The 14,244-nt window shown below is 41.4% G+C and overlaps 1 long non-coding RNA gene across 2 annotated transcripts; it reads right to left on the reverse strand.

The window, feature by feature from the left end:
- Positions 1–453: 453 nt before the first annotated feature.
- LOC103280009 (uncharacterized WD repeat-containing protein alr2800) lies at positions 454–14,234 on the reverse strand. 2 transcript variants are annotated; one of them, XR_009999758.1, is made up of 11 exons: positions 14,023–14,234; positions 12,133–12,261; positions 11,014–11,098; positions 10,221–10,356; positions 7,370–7,559; positions 7,111–7,219; positions 5,229–5,260; positions 4,951–5,050; positions 3,026–3,091; positions 2,511–2,603; positions 454–1,455 (listed from the first exon to the last, which is right to left on the reverse strand). It is a non-coding gene; the product is annotated as an uncharacterized WD repeat-containing protein alr2800 (long non-coding RNA). The 2 variants fall into 2 exon arrangements; XR_009999759.1 differs by having other exon boundaries at positions 13,750–14,234.
- Positions 14,235–14,244: the final 10 nt, after the last annotated feature.

Below are 14,244 nucleotides of genomic sequence, written 5' to 3' on the forward strand. Positions count from 1 at the left end.
AAAGCACTGAGCTGCTGAACTTGCAGACCAAAAGATCCCAGGTTCAAACCCAGGGAGCGGAGTGAGCACCCGCTGTTAGCTCCATCTTCTGCCAACCTAGCAGTTCAAAAACATGCAAATGTGAATAGATCAATAGGTACTACTCCGGCGGGAACGTAACGGCGCTCCATGCAGTCATGCCGGCCACATGACCTTGGAGGTGTCTACGGACAACGCTGACTCTTCGGCTTAGAAATGGAGTTGAGCACCAACCCCCAGAGTCGGACATGACTAGACTTAATATCAGGGGAAAACCTTTACCTTTACCTAAGGGAAATGCACTCTACACATGCCTGAAGGCACTCTTCTTTATTATTGTTTCATATATTTGATGGCTTAGCCCTAGTAGAGGGACCAAAAACAGTTTATGGAACTAAAATCTTCAACTTTTCAGAAAATACAGGAGTCATGAGGTGCTTGCAGCTGAGTTTTTTTATTTTACCCCATGTCATTGATATTATTTTACAGCATATCATGATCTTCCACTTATAACCTGCCATTTTTCCAGTTGTTTCTTTGACAGTTCTTCTTAATGCCAGAAAAAAATCCATTAAGAAGAGAAGATAAAATGCTTTCTAACTATCCGTGCCAAAAGAAGCTTCAACCTGGAAGTAGCCAGAGCTGCCACCTGCTCCGCTCATGTATGGGCAGATCTCATTCCTTTCCCAAAGAACTCAGGGATCCTGTACACACAAGTGGTCATATGGTTTAATTTGGCACCAAGGCAGTGTTTTATGACAGCCGAGTTGGGAAGAGGGAGGGAGGGAGAGAGATCTTAGCCCCTGGGCAGGGACGACAAATTTATGCAGAAATACAAGGGCAAACTTCCAAACATTTGATTAAAAGTGTACTGTAATGGAACAGGCTTCTCACCTATGTCCTCATGATTTGGTACAACAAGGGATTATGCGATATGTTTCAACCCCAGAGACTTCTGGTAACATTACCTAGTCTGATTAGTGCATATTAGATGACAGCAGCAGTCAATAAGAATACAGCAAGAAAGTATACAGGGGTGATCATGAAAGAAGAGAAGGTTGAAGCTGGTATGGCGAATCTGCCCTTGATTCAAAATGGGAAAACATCCATGAAAGTAAACCATGATTTGGAAGGCACAGTGTCTTGCATCGCTGACGGGAGAACATGATGAGAAGATGTGAATATAAACAGGACGTGCTGGGATCGACCATGATCAGCAATACAAGTCCTTAGTGGAAGACCATGATTTGTCCATACCGAGGTGTTGGTGGCATCTCTCCTGGTGGGTGCAAGAATCCCACTTTAAAGGAAGGTTCAGGGTCGTACAGGAGTCTGTGCCAGGAACAAGGAGTTCAGGGAAGTGGCTGCTAAGATCCCGCGGCTGCTGATATGGGTGCTGTAGACCCCTCCAGGCAGCCCATTCAGTGCCCCCGTACTCTGGCAGGAAAGTGAGAGAACAATGGATTAGAAAGTCTCCAAATCTTTTTTCCATCTCATCTTTTGATAAGCATATCCCAAAATGTACAGTCATCTTCTATTTTTATATAGAAATTGCTTAAAAAACAGTCTGACATTTGGAGAAACTGAACCTGACTGATTTGTTCTAGGTTTTGAATGCAGAGAAGCGGATAGATTTGTTGTTGTATGCCTTCAAGGCATTGCTGACTTATGGCAACATTATCACAGGGTTTCCTTGGCAAGATTTGCCTTTGCTTTCCTCAGAAACCGAGGAGATCATCTGGTTAGCAAAGGGAATTGTACAATTAGATCCCCAATCGTCCTATTTCAAGTTCTGTCTTCTCATCACATATGTTTCTCTCTTCATGTTTTAGCCCGTTGTTGCCCACGTCTGAAACCATCACACAGGAAACCCTTTTCTCTGCCCTCTCTGTATTACTATTTTTTAAATCAGGGAAAATTTCAAGATCAAAAGCCAAGGTTACTATGGACCTCATCCCAGGGGAAATTTTAAACCCCTTTGCACTAAACTGGCTCACAAGCTGATACGACTAGTGGTTAAATGTTATCAGTAAAACAGCATCTCCTGTCATATTGAAGGACAGTACAGTGTTCAGGGTTGTTGTATGTCTTTCGGGCTGTGTGGCCATGTTCCAGAAGTATTCTCTCCTGACGTTTTGCCCACATCTATGGCGAAACGTCATACTTCGCTACTTCACAGTTCGCTTTTCAACACTGTATTAGGAAACAGAACTGGCCATAAAATATAAGATACTGTAGATCTGTCCTCCAAGCATGTATTTATACTGTAGAATTAATTCAGTTTGACACCACTGTAACTGCTATGGCTCTAAACTATGGGATTGGAAGTTTGGTAAAGCACCAGTACGTTGGAAGGATGCTCAAGATCTAGCAAAACTTTAACTTCCATGATTTCATAGCATCCAAAGATATTAAACCCAGGACTTGAGTCCAAAAGCACTTATTCCCCCATTCAGACATCCTACTTCTCCAAACAGGTGTCTCAACCATACCATGAGGATCCTCCTGTCAATAAGCCGGCATAAGTTGTTTCGACTCCCACCAGCTATGATGTGATCAAGACCGAGGAAATGACAGGTATAAATCTGGAGAAGAAAAAAGAGCAAGATCATGAGAATTGGATGGAATCAGAAGGAATCAGTATTTATCTACAGCAGAAAATAAGTGAGCCAAATCAAATGGAAAAAGGGAGAGGAAGGAAGAGAAATCTAGGCTATTCAATGTATTGCTTTCATTGAATGCGTGTCTGAGTGGAAAAAAGAAGGGGAAAGTACATCTTTCCTCAACCTAAATGCCTTTCCACGTCTGTTGGACTGCAACGTTGCTCATCTTCAAGCAGTATGCAATGGGCAAGCTGAGTAATGATGAGAAAGGTAGTCCAGTACATCCAAAACATGCCATCTTGAGAGCGGACAATCTAATACATTTTGTGAGCGTCTTTCTTTGTGAAAGGAGGACTCAGTTAATGGATAGACTCAAAAATTTGGTTGGAAAGAGATCTTTCAACCTGCGAGTGACCCCGAAAGTCTTCAGGGATGTCCATGATTTTGGCACATGTGTCGGCGTCCCAGATCTAGGAAAAGAAAAGAATTTGTATTATTGTATTGTATTGGAGAGAGACAGTAGTGATTTGAATGTTGAACTATGATTCTGGAGACCAGGGTTTGATTCCTCACTCGGCCATAGAAACCTACTAGGTGACCTTGGTGGGTCACACATATGTTTCCATAAGTTGAAAATGACTTGAAGAAAGACAACAATTTTATTGCACAGCTGTTTCAGGGAATGCTAAAAATATATATTGAATGCATTTAATGTGTGTATACAAACACATACACAAATTTAGTTTTTAATAATATACACCACATAATCCTAAATTACACTCAGTTATAACAGTCAAACTTAATGAAACAACTATAGAGCTCTATTTTTCATTTTCGTGAGTAGCTGCCTGAGATAGCTACACTTATGATAGGGAAAATGGTACTCCCGAGAAAGTAATTAATCAATTTTCTGCTCTATTAATTTACATCTAGCTCTCTTCCAATTTTCAGGCTATAGTTAGCATCACAAGAAGGAGAAGGAAATAGGAACATCACATGTTTTTATCTTTAACAGATTTCTTAGGATTTACTGCAGGAAAAATGCATAGACTGTATAACAGGGTGCTTCTACACTGTAAAATTAATGTAGTTGGATACCACTTTACCTGCTATGCTCAATGCTATGGAATTATGGGATTTGTGGTTTGGTGAATTACCAGCACCATATGGCAGAAAGGGCGAAAAACCTTGTAAAACTACAGCTCCCATGTTTCCAAAGCATTGAAAAGTGGTGTTGGCATTACTCAATATTTCGAAAAGCAGTAAGGCATCGCAGTTTTACTCATTACTTGTGAGTAATGAGGAATGTAACAAAACAGGAATTTCCAATCGAATTTTGTAAACAACACATTATTGAAAATGATATAAAAACAAGTTATCAGCACCCTCACTTTCCCGAAAAAGTTATTGGAAGATAGTACTGGTTTTTTAAAGTAATAATTTCAAGATCTGGACCCACCTTAAAAAAAAACAACAACAGAGAAAAGGCAACAGTGTTCTTTGATTGCCTGAAATAAACAGTAATGCTTGGCTCATCACCATTCCGTCTTATCCAATATCCCACATTTTCTTCCTGGTACAGTTACCCCTCTACATCTGTGGTTTTGACTTTTGAGGACCTGATTATTCATGGACTTGATTTTAAATATTCTCCCAAGGAATTTCTAAGTCCTATAATGTGATTCTGTGGACAACTTTCTACAGTCATGCTACAGATCCTCCAATGCAATTCTATAATCAACTTCCAATGGAAGTTGACCATAAAGTCATGGTGGAAGACCTCTAGGACCTCTTCACAGAGCCCAATATTCAGAAACAGTGATTGGTTTTTTGTACTTTCGCCACGGAGCCCACCAGCTCCCATCATACACATTAAAAGTATTTCTGGGGTGGCTCTGGGGCAGAACTGTCTCAAATACCCTACCACTGTCAAAAAATTGCCAGTGGCAGATGATGGGAGGTTCCCTGTCTTTCCATAAGGAAAGATGGGTTTAGCCAGCTTAAAGAGGTTTCCCCCCATGTGATGAGACGGGGCACGAAGGCGACAGGTTCCCATGCCCCCTGGACGAGTGCCGCCAGTTTCACCACATTCTGCGGGGATTCTTGGCAATTCCGGCAGCGCATGCGGCAAGGTCCCTAAAAATTCCTAGAGTTGTTTTCTCAGATAATAGCAATTTCTTTATTTCCATTTTTTTTTTCACTTTCATGGAGGTCATATGGAGGACTAATTGTAATGTGTAAAGAGCCAGTTCCCAGTTCATCCTTCCCTTCTTCTGCAAAATATCCCTGAAATCCATCTCAAGGGCAATTCTTTCATCCAAGTTCTCACCTGGATTGTGTTATTACGCCTCCAGGAACCTGTCAAAATCTGTGTCCCGGTTTTGTCTATCGAGACAGCATCACCACAAATGTGGGGCCCAGAGATGCGCCTGTGAAAAGGGCAGAGGAAGGATGGGAAGGAGAGAAGGGCGAGAAAGGAGGAAGAAGAGAGTGGGAGAATCATTAAGGCAGAGGAGAGCAAAAAGCAAGGAGAGGAGTGGGGAAGGTGAGAAAAGAACGGAAAGAGAACTAGTGGAGAAATAGGAGGAGGAGGATGAGCAGGCATACCGTACAGAATGTGGTGACTGTGTGTTCCAGAACTGGAGAGACAGAAACCAGAGAAGTGAGGTTAGATGGGGCTCCACCCTCCAATTTCCACCTCTCTCTCCTAGCCCATATCAAGACATGAAGAGTGGCGGGTTTACAAATAATATGTATTATTTTATTTTGTGACACAGCAAACAAGATAGATAAGCTGGATTTTGTATCACAAAATCACAAGTCGAGCACTTCCCAAGTGTCTAGGACTGTGTGATGTATTTTCGGATGATACGCGCAGATCATATTATTATTATCATCATGATCATCATCATCATCATTTATAGGAGCTATTGGGAGCTCCTATATGCTATGAGGAACTATTGTTTTGCTGTAAAATCTCAGTCAATGAACACTGAGACTGTATCTCAATTTGGAGCACCAATTGCAGGGTTTAGTGCAGTGGTTCCCAACCTTTTTTTGACTAGGGACCACTCTCCAACATTAGCACCAAAAGGGTTGCGAATCAGTTTTTGGTCAACTTTAGATTCAGTTTGGTTATTTGAGGTGCTGATTCAGAAAACTGCATTGGATAGACCACATTAGCTCTAGTTTCTGATAGAGAACATATGCCATGCAGTAGTCGCCATCTGCTCGCCCACAGAAAATAATATTTAATCATCTAGAGCTGATTTCCCCTGCATGTCTTGTGGACCTTATTTTAGGTTTCATGGCCCACCAGTGGGTTGTGGCCCACAGGGTGGGAACCACTGCTCTAATGCAAGACATTGTCAGAGGACTTCCTTAAAATGGACGATGCACTATGAGAAAACTTCTAATTCTCCCATAGTATGTTTGACATACAGGGCCAGCTCAATATATGAGAGCGAGTTAAACATTATTCACACTCTGGCTGTGAACTTTATTTTATCAACTTTCAAGAAAAGAGAAAATACATCACTTTTCTACTCTATATCCCTGCCTTTCAGTACATTTTAAATATGTCAACAAACTCTCATATTCCCATATTAAAAATATTCTAGGCTGAGCTATGAGCTATGAACACACTGCTGTCTTCACACAAATCTTTGTCCTCTGAGGGCTTCTTTCAATGGACCAAACATGTGATGGTCCAATAGAGCAAAATCAGGAGTATACAGAGGATGCTTTTTGGAGAGTGTCAATATTATGGGCAGCGGTGTGTGGACATGCATTCTCATGCAACAACACAACTCTCTTGCATAGAGGTGTTTTGTCCAAATTTTAGGCTTCAGCTCTTCAGTGAGCCTGTTTTGTCCCCTGAAAGAAGCCCTATGAGGTTAAAGATCTTAGATCTGTCTTAGAAATGTTTGACCTTCCTTACAGATACTTGGGACTTTATCATGTGAGGTAGATAAATTACAATTACAGCAGGACAGCAACGCTTTGGAGTTAATCATATGATGTTGCTCCTTTCCGGCCACTCTCTTGGTGGGAAACTACCTGGAAACACAAATAATCCATTAATGGCCTCCTTCTATAAAGGAAACACCTTTCAATAGTTTCCCATGAAGAGAGAGAATGGAGCGACATCATGTGATAAGCCAAATCAAAGAGACCGTTGTCCTGCTGCAATTGCAATTTGCCTGCCTCTTGCGATAAATTTCTTGACTTCTGTCTTCTGCATCTGACCTAGAAAATACCCACAGTCTCTCTTCAAACCTCAAATGTTCTTTTTTGTTATCTGCCTTCATTTTAGCTCTGTGCCCATAAATCAGGCATGGGCAAACTTGGGCCCTCCAGGCATTTTGGACTTCAACTCCCACAATTCCTAACAGCCGGTAGGCTGTTAGGAATTGTGGGAGTTGAAGTCCAAAATGCCTGGAGGGCCCAAGTTTGCCCATACCTACCACAGATGCTATACTTTCGTTACCTGAACAGTGTCATCCCATCCTCCAGAGATAAAATTATTGTCATTTTCTGGAAAGAAGGTCACAGCATAGACCCGGTACACGTGCCCGTCCATCAAACTTGGAGAATCACTGGAAGGAAAAGGAGGTGAGTGGTTAAAGCACAAAAAACCAGCCACAGCACCACTACCAAATTCAGTCTATTTAGTATTTTTTTTTTAGTCTCTCTCTCACACACACACATTCCAACTGCTACCAGATGTCCTGCTTTCACCAGCTTACCTTGGCTCATAGGTTCCTGTTTTATTCCAGGTCTGAGTATCATACATGTTAATACCAAGCCCTGCTCCTGCTGTGAGGAACCTGGAACCTGAAGGGTTGAAGCAGGATATCATTGTCTGCCGGTCCTCTGTTAACGTGCGCATACAAGTGCGGGATGAGACGTGCCATAGTTTCACCTTCCCACCAGAATCTGTGGATGGGGACGAGATCAGGGATTTCATTATGATAAGGCTCAAAATAATATTTTCTGTTGAAGGTGCAGTCTGTAAATGGGGCAAAATTGGCAAGTTTATTTTTATAACACGAATTAGCCGCTGATGGTAGAAAATTCAAAATCACTATGTGTTTTGTTTAGCATTCATACTTAAGGGCACCCCTACATTTGCTGGGTGAAGGAAACCAAATAGAAACACTGCTGACAAAAGAGTATAATAATAATTCAAGCTAAGTGCGCCCCACATGCCGTTTTCAATAATTGCAACTGTATGGCATCCTTCCTAATCTCACAACTTGTGAGAGAATGTGATGCTTGCCCATGCACTTTACTTATTAGCCTACCTTAAATCATTGCTGCACTAGTCCCACCCATGAAGATAAGAGAAACTTTTAGATAAGATAAGAGAAATTTTGGTTGCTGGTTGATGTCTTTTTATATAGTGCTATAATGTTGTTGTTTTATTCTGTCTACATTGTTGAATTGCATTTTTATGTAATTACATCTTAAACTGTGTCATTCGGGCTTGGCCCAATGTAAGCTGCCCCGAGTCCCTTTGGGGAGATGAAGGCAAGGTACACAAATAAAAATATTATTATTATTATTATTATTATCAACACAACAACATTGTATGGCACAGCAAACAAGATAGATATGCTGGATTTCGTTTCGCAAAACCACAAGTCGAACACTTCCCAAGTGTCTAGGACTGTGTGATGTATTTTCTGATGATGTGTGCAGATCCCAGTAGGGTGGCCTTTTGCAGTTGGCAGATGGTGATTTTGTCAATGTCTATTGTTTCCAAATGCCGGCTGAGATCTTTTGGCACAGCACCCAGTGTGCCCATCACCACCAGGACCACCTGTACTGGTTTCTGCCAGTCTTTGAAGTTCAATCTTGAGGTCCTGATAGCGGCTGAGTTTTTCCTGTTGTTTTTCATCTATGCGACTGTCACCTGGGATGGCAACATCAATGATCCAAACCTTGTTCTTTTCCACAACTGTGATGTCTGGTGTGTTGTGTTCCAGAACTTTGTCAGTCTGGATTCGGAAGTCCCACAGTATCTTTGCGTGCTCATTTTCCAATACTTTTGCAGGTTTGTGATCCCACCAGTTCTTTGCTGCTGGGAGGTGGTACTTGAGGCATAAGTTATTATTATTATTATTATTATTATTATTATTATTATTATTATTATTATTTTATTATGATACAGCAAACAAGATAGATATGCTGGATTTCATATAACAAAATCACAAGTCGAACACTTCCCAAGTGTCTATTATTATTATTATTATTATTATTATTATTATTATTATTATTATTATTATTATTATTATTATTGACCATTCCAAAAAGGCATTGTATTCCAATATCCCTCAAAATCCTAAATATGGAATTCTGGTTCCGAGTATTTTGGACAAGGTATACTCAACCTGTATTATACATGCCCACCAACAGACTTCTTTTTATCACATTGCCAATATGCATCTTCATAAATGTGACCATCCAATCGGATCTATCTGCCTCATCAGAGCATGGATCCACTTTAAATCCAGTATCTGCCTCCTGCAGAATTCTGGGGTTAGTAGTTTAGTGAAGCCCAGGACCTGTCTGGCTAAGAGTTTAAATGCCCTCACTAAACTACAAGACTCAGAAGGCAGAAACTGGATTCAAAGTGGATCCATGCTCTAGTGTGATGAGATCAGTATTACCTTTGAGAGTTAGTGGGTTAAAGACCTTTTAGTATTTTGATCAGATGCAAGTGGATTGCAGTCCATACAACGTATATTAGAGGTTTATTTTTTTCCCATTTAGTCCCAAAGGTGCTACTGTTCCTTTATATCTTTTTATGTTAACTCCCCTCTTACATGACAAACTCTTTAAATACTACTAGGAGTTGGGTAGCATTGATATAGGATCCAGTGTAGTATCATGGTTCGAATGTTGGACCAGGATTCTGGGAGACTAGAGATCAAACCTGTACTCAGACATGGAAATCCACTTTGGGCAAATAACACTCTCTAAACATCCGAAGAAGGTGACTGCAAACCTTCTCTGAATAAATCTTGCCTATAAAACTGTTCCACAAAGTGGAGTCCATGACATGCGAGTATGGAGAAGAGCAAACAACAGACCATCTACTACAATGCAGCCTGAACCCTGCCACATGCACAATGGAGGACCTTCTTATAGTAACACCAGAGGCACTCCAAATGGCCATCTACTAGTCAAAGGACATTTAGTATACTGTAATGCCATGTTTTTTAAACTTTGCTTGTGTTTCAAATACATTACACCTTGTACCCTCAGTTTGCTTCTGACACAACAAATAAAAAAATAAGCACCAGAAAACTCCGTGACAAAGTCACCATACATTGGAAACAACTTGAAAGCAGAAAACGACACCATGAGTTAAGCCACCCATGACTTTAAAAAAGGTTCTCTGCGACTGTATCTAGTTGCCATAATCTTCATAACCAACAAAACCTAAACTGCTATGTATATTTAAGTCCTTCAAAATGAAAATGTTTCTCTCTCAGGTCAGAATAATAAAAAAGCAAAACAGATGCTAGTCAAAGGTTGGTAAGGAAGGCACAAGATGGAACAGATCAGCCTATGGGGCAAGGCATCACTCACAGGTGGCGAGCAAGACGTCTCCGTTGTGGGCAGGGCCCCGGGGCAGATAGCGCAGGGAGGTGATAGGTAGCCCCAACGTGGCAGTCTCACTGTCAGCAAGAATATGGTGAAGCAGCCCATCGTGGACAGCATAAACCTTGGACAGAAGAGAGAATTCATCATCAGGATAGCAACTCGCAAGAACTCACTCTGTGTATGTCTATATGTGTGTATGTGTGCACATATGCAAAATCTTGGATCACAGAGTTCTGAAGACCACAAAATTGGTTTCAGTGGATCACTCTTTGCCTACCCCAGTTCTACAATGTAGTCTATAGGCAAAGGTAAATGTTTTCCCCTGACATTGTCTAGTTGTGTACAACACTGGGGGTTGGGGTTCATCTCCATTTCTAAGCATTGTCCATAGATGCCTCCAAGATCATGTGGCCGGCATGGCTGCATGGAGTGCCATTACCTTCTCGCTGAATGGTACCATTTGATCTACTCACATTGTTTTTGAACTGCTAGGTTGGCAGAAGCTGTGGCTAACAGTGGAAGCTCACCCCGCTCCCCAGATTTGAACCGCCGACCTTTTGGTCAGCAAGTTCAGCAGCTCAGCAGTTTTACGTGCTGCGCCACCGGGAGCTGCTTAGTGCAGTCTATATCATGGAATAATAATAATGATTTATTTATTTATTTATTATCTGCCTCACATTCGAGGTGGGGCACAATATAGTTAAAAGACACCATCATAATAAGGATACAGACAGCCTTTTCTGTGTAATAGGGAGGAACCATTATCCATGAAACTGACCTTAATGGAACCGTTCTTCAATCCTGCTGCAATCCGCGTCCCATCGTTGTTGAACTGACAACAAAGTAACTGCTCACCACAATCTCTGTTGAATCAAAATATGTATATTTATTTAGTTATCTGGTAATTTTAATATTTTGCATCTGAAAACCAGAGGCCTTTAAAACAACAAATTATGAAAATATAAATTTATGAATGGAAAAAATAAAGCAAAATAATCAGGCAGAAAGCTAATTGTCAAGAGCAGAAGCATTGAACATATACTGTATTTCCTCAATTCTAAGATGCACTTTACTCCCCAGATAAGGTAAAGGTAAAGGTTTTTCCCTGACATTAAGTCCATTCGTGTCTGACTCTGGGGATTGGCGCTCATCTCCATTTTTAAGCCAAAGAGCCAGAGTTGTCCATAGACGCCTAAAGGGTCATATGGCCTGCATGACTGCATGGAGCGCTGTTACCTTCCCACCAAAGCGGTACCTATTGATCAACTCACATTTGCATGTTTTCGAACTGCTAGGTTGGCAGAAGCTGCGGCTAACAGTGGGAGCTCACCCTGCTCCCTAGATTCCAACTGTCGACCATTCAGTCAGCAAGTTCAGCAACTCAGCAGTTTAACCCGCTGTGCCACGGGGGCTCCTCCCCAGATAAATATCTCTAAAAACTAGGCGTGACTTAGACTCATGGATGCTCAATTTCGTGTATGTTTGTGTGTGTGTGTGCATCTTAGAATACAAGAAATAAGGCAGTTACTAAAAACCCTACAAAACTGCCAGGTGAGGACTATAAAAATCTCAAAGATGATAAATTCTGCAAGAAGCAGAACTTGGGACACTTGCTCTTTTGCATGTCCAGAGAAATATGCCTTTCCCCAATTTTGCAACAAGACCTATGCTGCATTACCAAAAGTTATGAAACAAAAACAAATGGTGGGTTCATTTGGGGCAAAAAGAGGTTTTTCTGATATCTGGTAATTAAAAGGCTTTAAAGATTACAACCAACACTTTAAATTGTGTTCAGAAACATATTTGGAGCTAGGAAGGGATACGTTGTTAGCATATATGTCTTGGTGAAAGGGTCAACTGTGACATCCTTGGCTTTTTTACCCCAGGTTATACCTACATGACATGGAGCAGCCGAAGATCACCAGAGATGGAAGGGCTAGTGGTGACATCAACACCCAGGCTAGTACCTACTCCAGGTGTGGACAGGCGGCCCCGCCGTGTAGGCTGCATGGCCTGGGAGCACAGGCTTTAGAAATGGCAAGAATGAACAGATGAGGTTCGAAATCTGTCTATCTACCAATCTACATGCCCATTCTTATTTTCTTAATCCCTTCCCAACACACAGAACAATCAAAGCTCAGTAATGTGAATCTATACTTGGCACGCAGAAGGTTCCCAATTCAATTTTTGGTGTTTGCCTGTTTCAAAAAACACTAATAACAAAGTATCACATGATGGAAAAGACCTCTGCTTGAAACCACAGCTTGGAAAAGTTAGTGGTTTAGGACTAAGATTCCATCATCCTCATGGCCAATAGCTTCTTGGAGCTGCATTAGACTCTCCAATTATCCCAGTTTGGGTGGGACAGCCCTGATTAGCCCTCTCTTGTCCCACCTTTTCAGCTGCTATTAGAATATCGAAGTTTCTCATTCCTTCTCCCGCTTTCAGCACTTGTGCTCAGCTTATTTCAGTTGCTGCAAACTGAGTTCAAAGTGTTGTCGAAGGCTTTCATGGCTGGAATCACTGGGTTGCTCTGAGTTTTCTGGGCTGTATGGCCATGTTCCAGAAGCATTCTCTCCTGACGTTTCACCCACATCTATGGCAGGCATCCTCAGAGGTTGTAAGGTCTGTTGGAAACTAGGCAGGTCCAGGGTGGGAGAAGGAACTTCTGTCTGTTTGAGGCAAGTGAGAATGTTGCAATTGACCAGCATGATTAGTATTGAATAGCATTACAGCTTCAAAGCCTGGCTGCTTCCTGCCTGGGGGAATCCTTTGTTGGGAGGTGTTAACTGGCCCTGATTGTTTCTTGTCTGTAAAGAGGTCTTTTTCATCATGTGATACTTTATTATTAGTGTTTTTAACAGGCAAATACCAAACATTAGGTCATGGGAAGCTGAGAAAAGAGAAATGTTTCTTTTCCTCTAGGCTCGGGCTGTGGCGCAGGCTGGAGAGCAGCTGCAATCAATCACTGCAATGAATCACCCTGACCAGGAGGTCATGAGTTTGAGGTCCAGCTCGGAGCCTATGTTTGTTTGTCTTTGTTCTATGTTAAAAGGCATTGAATGTTTGCCTATATGTGTAATGTGATCCGCCCCGAGTCCCCTTCGGGGTGAGAAGGGCGGAATATGAATGCTGTAAATAAATAAATAAATAAGAAGTAAACTTTTGCACCTCTTCTAGCTTGTGGGTTTAACCTCCTAAATAGCTTTGTGATGTTACTTGATCACACATGTCCCAGTTTTCCTCTGTGAAATATTGGAGGCCGTAATGTATTCCATAAATGTAACTTTCCCAAGCTTTGTCTGAAACCATAGACTGAACCTAACAGTCAGAGTAGACAGTGCTCCTCCCTTTGTCCCTGATAAGATATAAACTGTACTGGGTGAATATATTACTATTGCATTATTTTGAAATTAATTTTACATTAATTATGAAAACATATAAACTCCTCTCTCCAAATAACATTTTATTACTGGTATATTAATATAATACAATATAATAATGTAATATTTACACGATATCCACTCCTCTTGTAAATTTTGATCTTAGACAAATATTCTAACCTAAACCATGATAGATTCTGCTTTTTTCCTAACATTCTGTTCCCTTCTGTGTTGTTGACATTTGATCCAAGTGGCACTATAATGTTAGGACTTTGGGACAGATCAAATGTCTAGGGACCCACACAGCAGACTGAGACCCACTTTAACACAAGTAAACAAATACACATTTCTATCTAAATATATACTGCACAAGTTTGAATGCAACACCCAGAGATTAATATTACCTAAACAGACCACCGTTTGTTCCCCTCCCCACAAATGCCCTTTCCCTTCATGCCGATCCTCAATCCCTTCCTAGCAACCCTCCAGCGATGCCTTATCAGCCACATCTCCCATCATCCAAGCTCCCCCCAAACCCTGCTGCCCATCTTCCCTGCACCAGCCTTTCTCTCTCTACCTTACTCTCTGGTTCTTCCAGCTCCTAGCAACCAATGAGGGAGAAGGGA

The sequence above is a fragment of the Anolis carolinensis genome, chromosome 6 (genome assembly GCF_035594765.1).
Source record: "Anolis carolinensis isolate JA03-04 chromosome 6, rAnoCar3.1.pri, whole genome shotgun sequence".
In the NCBI taxonomy this organism is placed as follows: domain Eukaryota; kingdom Metazoa; phylum Chordata; class Lepidosauria; order Squamata; family Dactyloidae; genus Anolis; species Anolis carolinensis.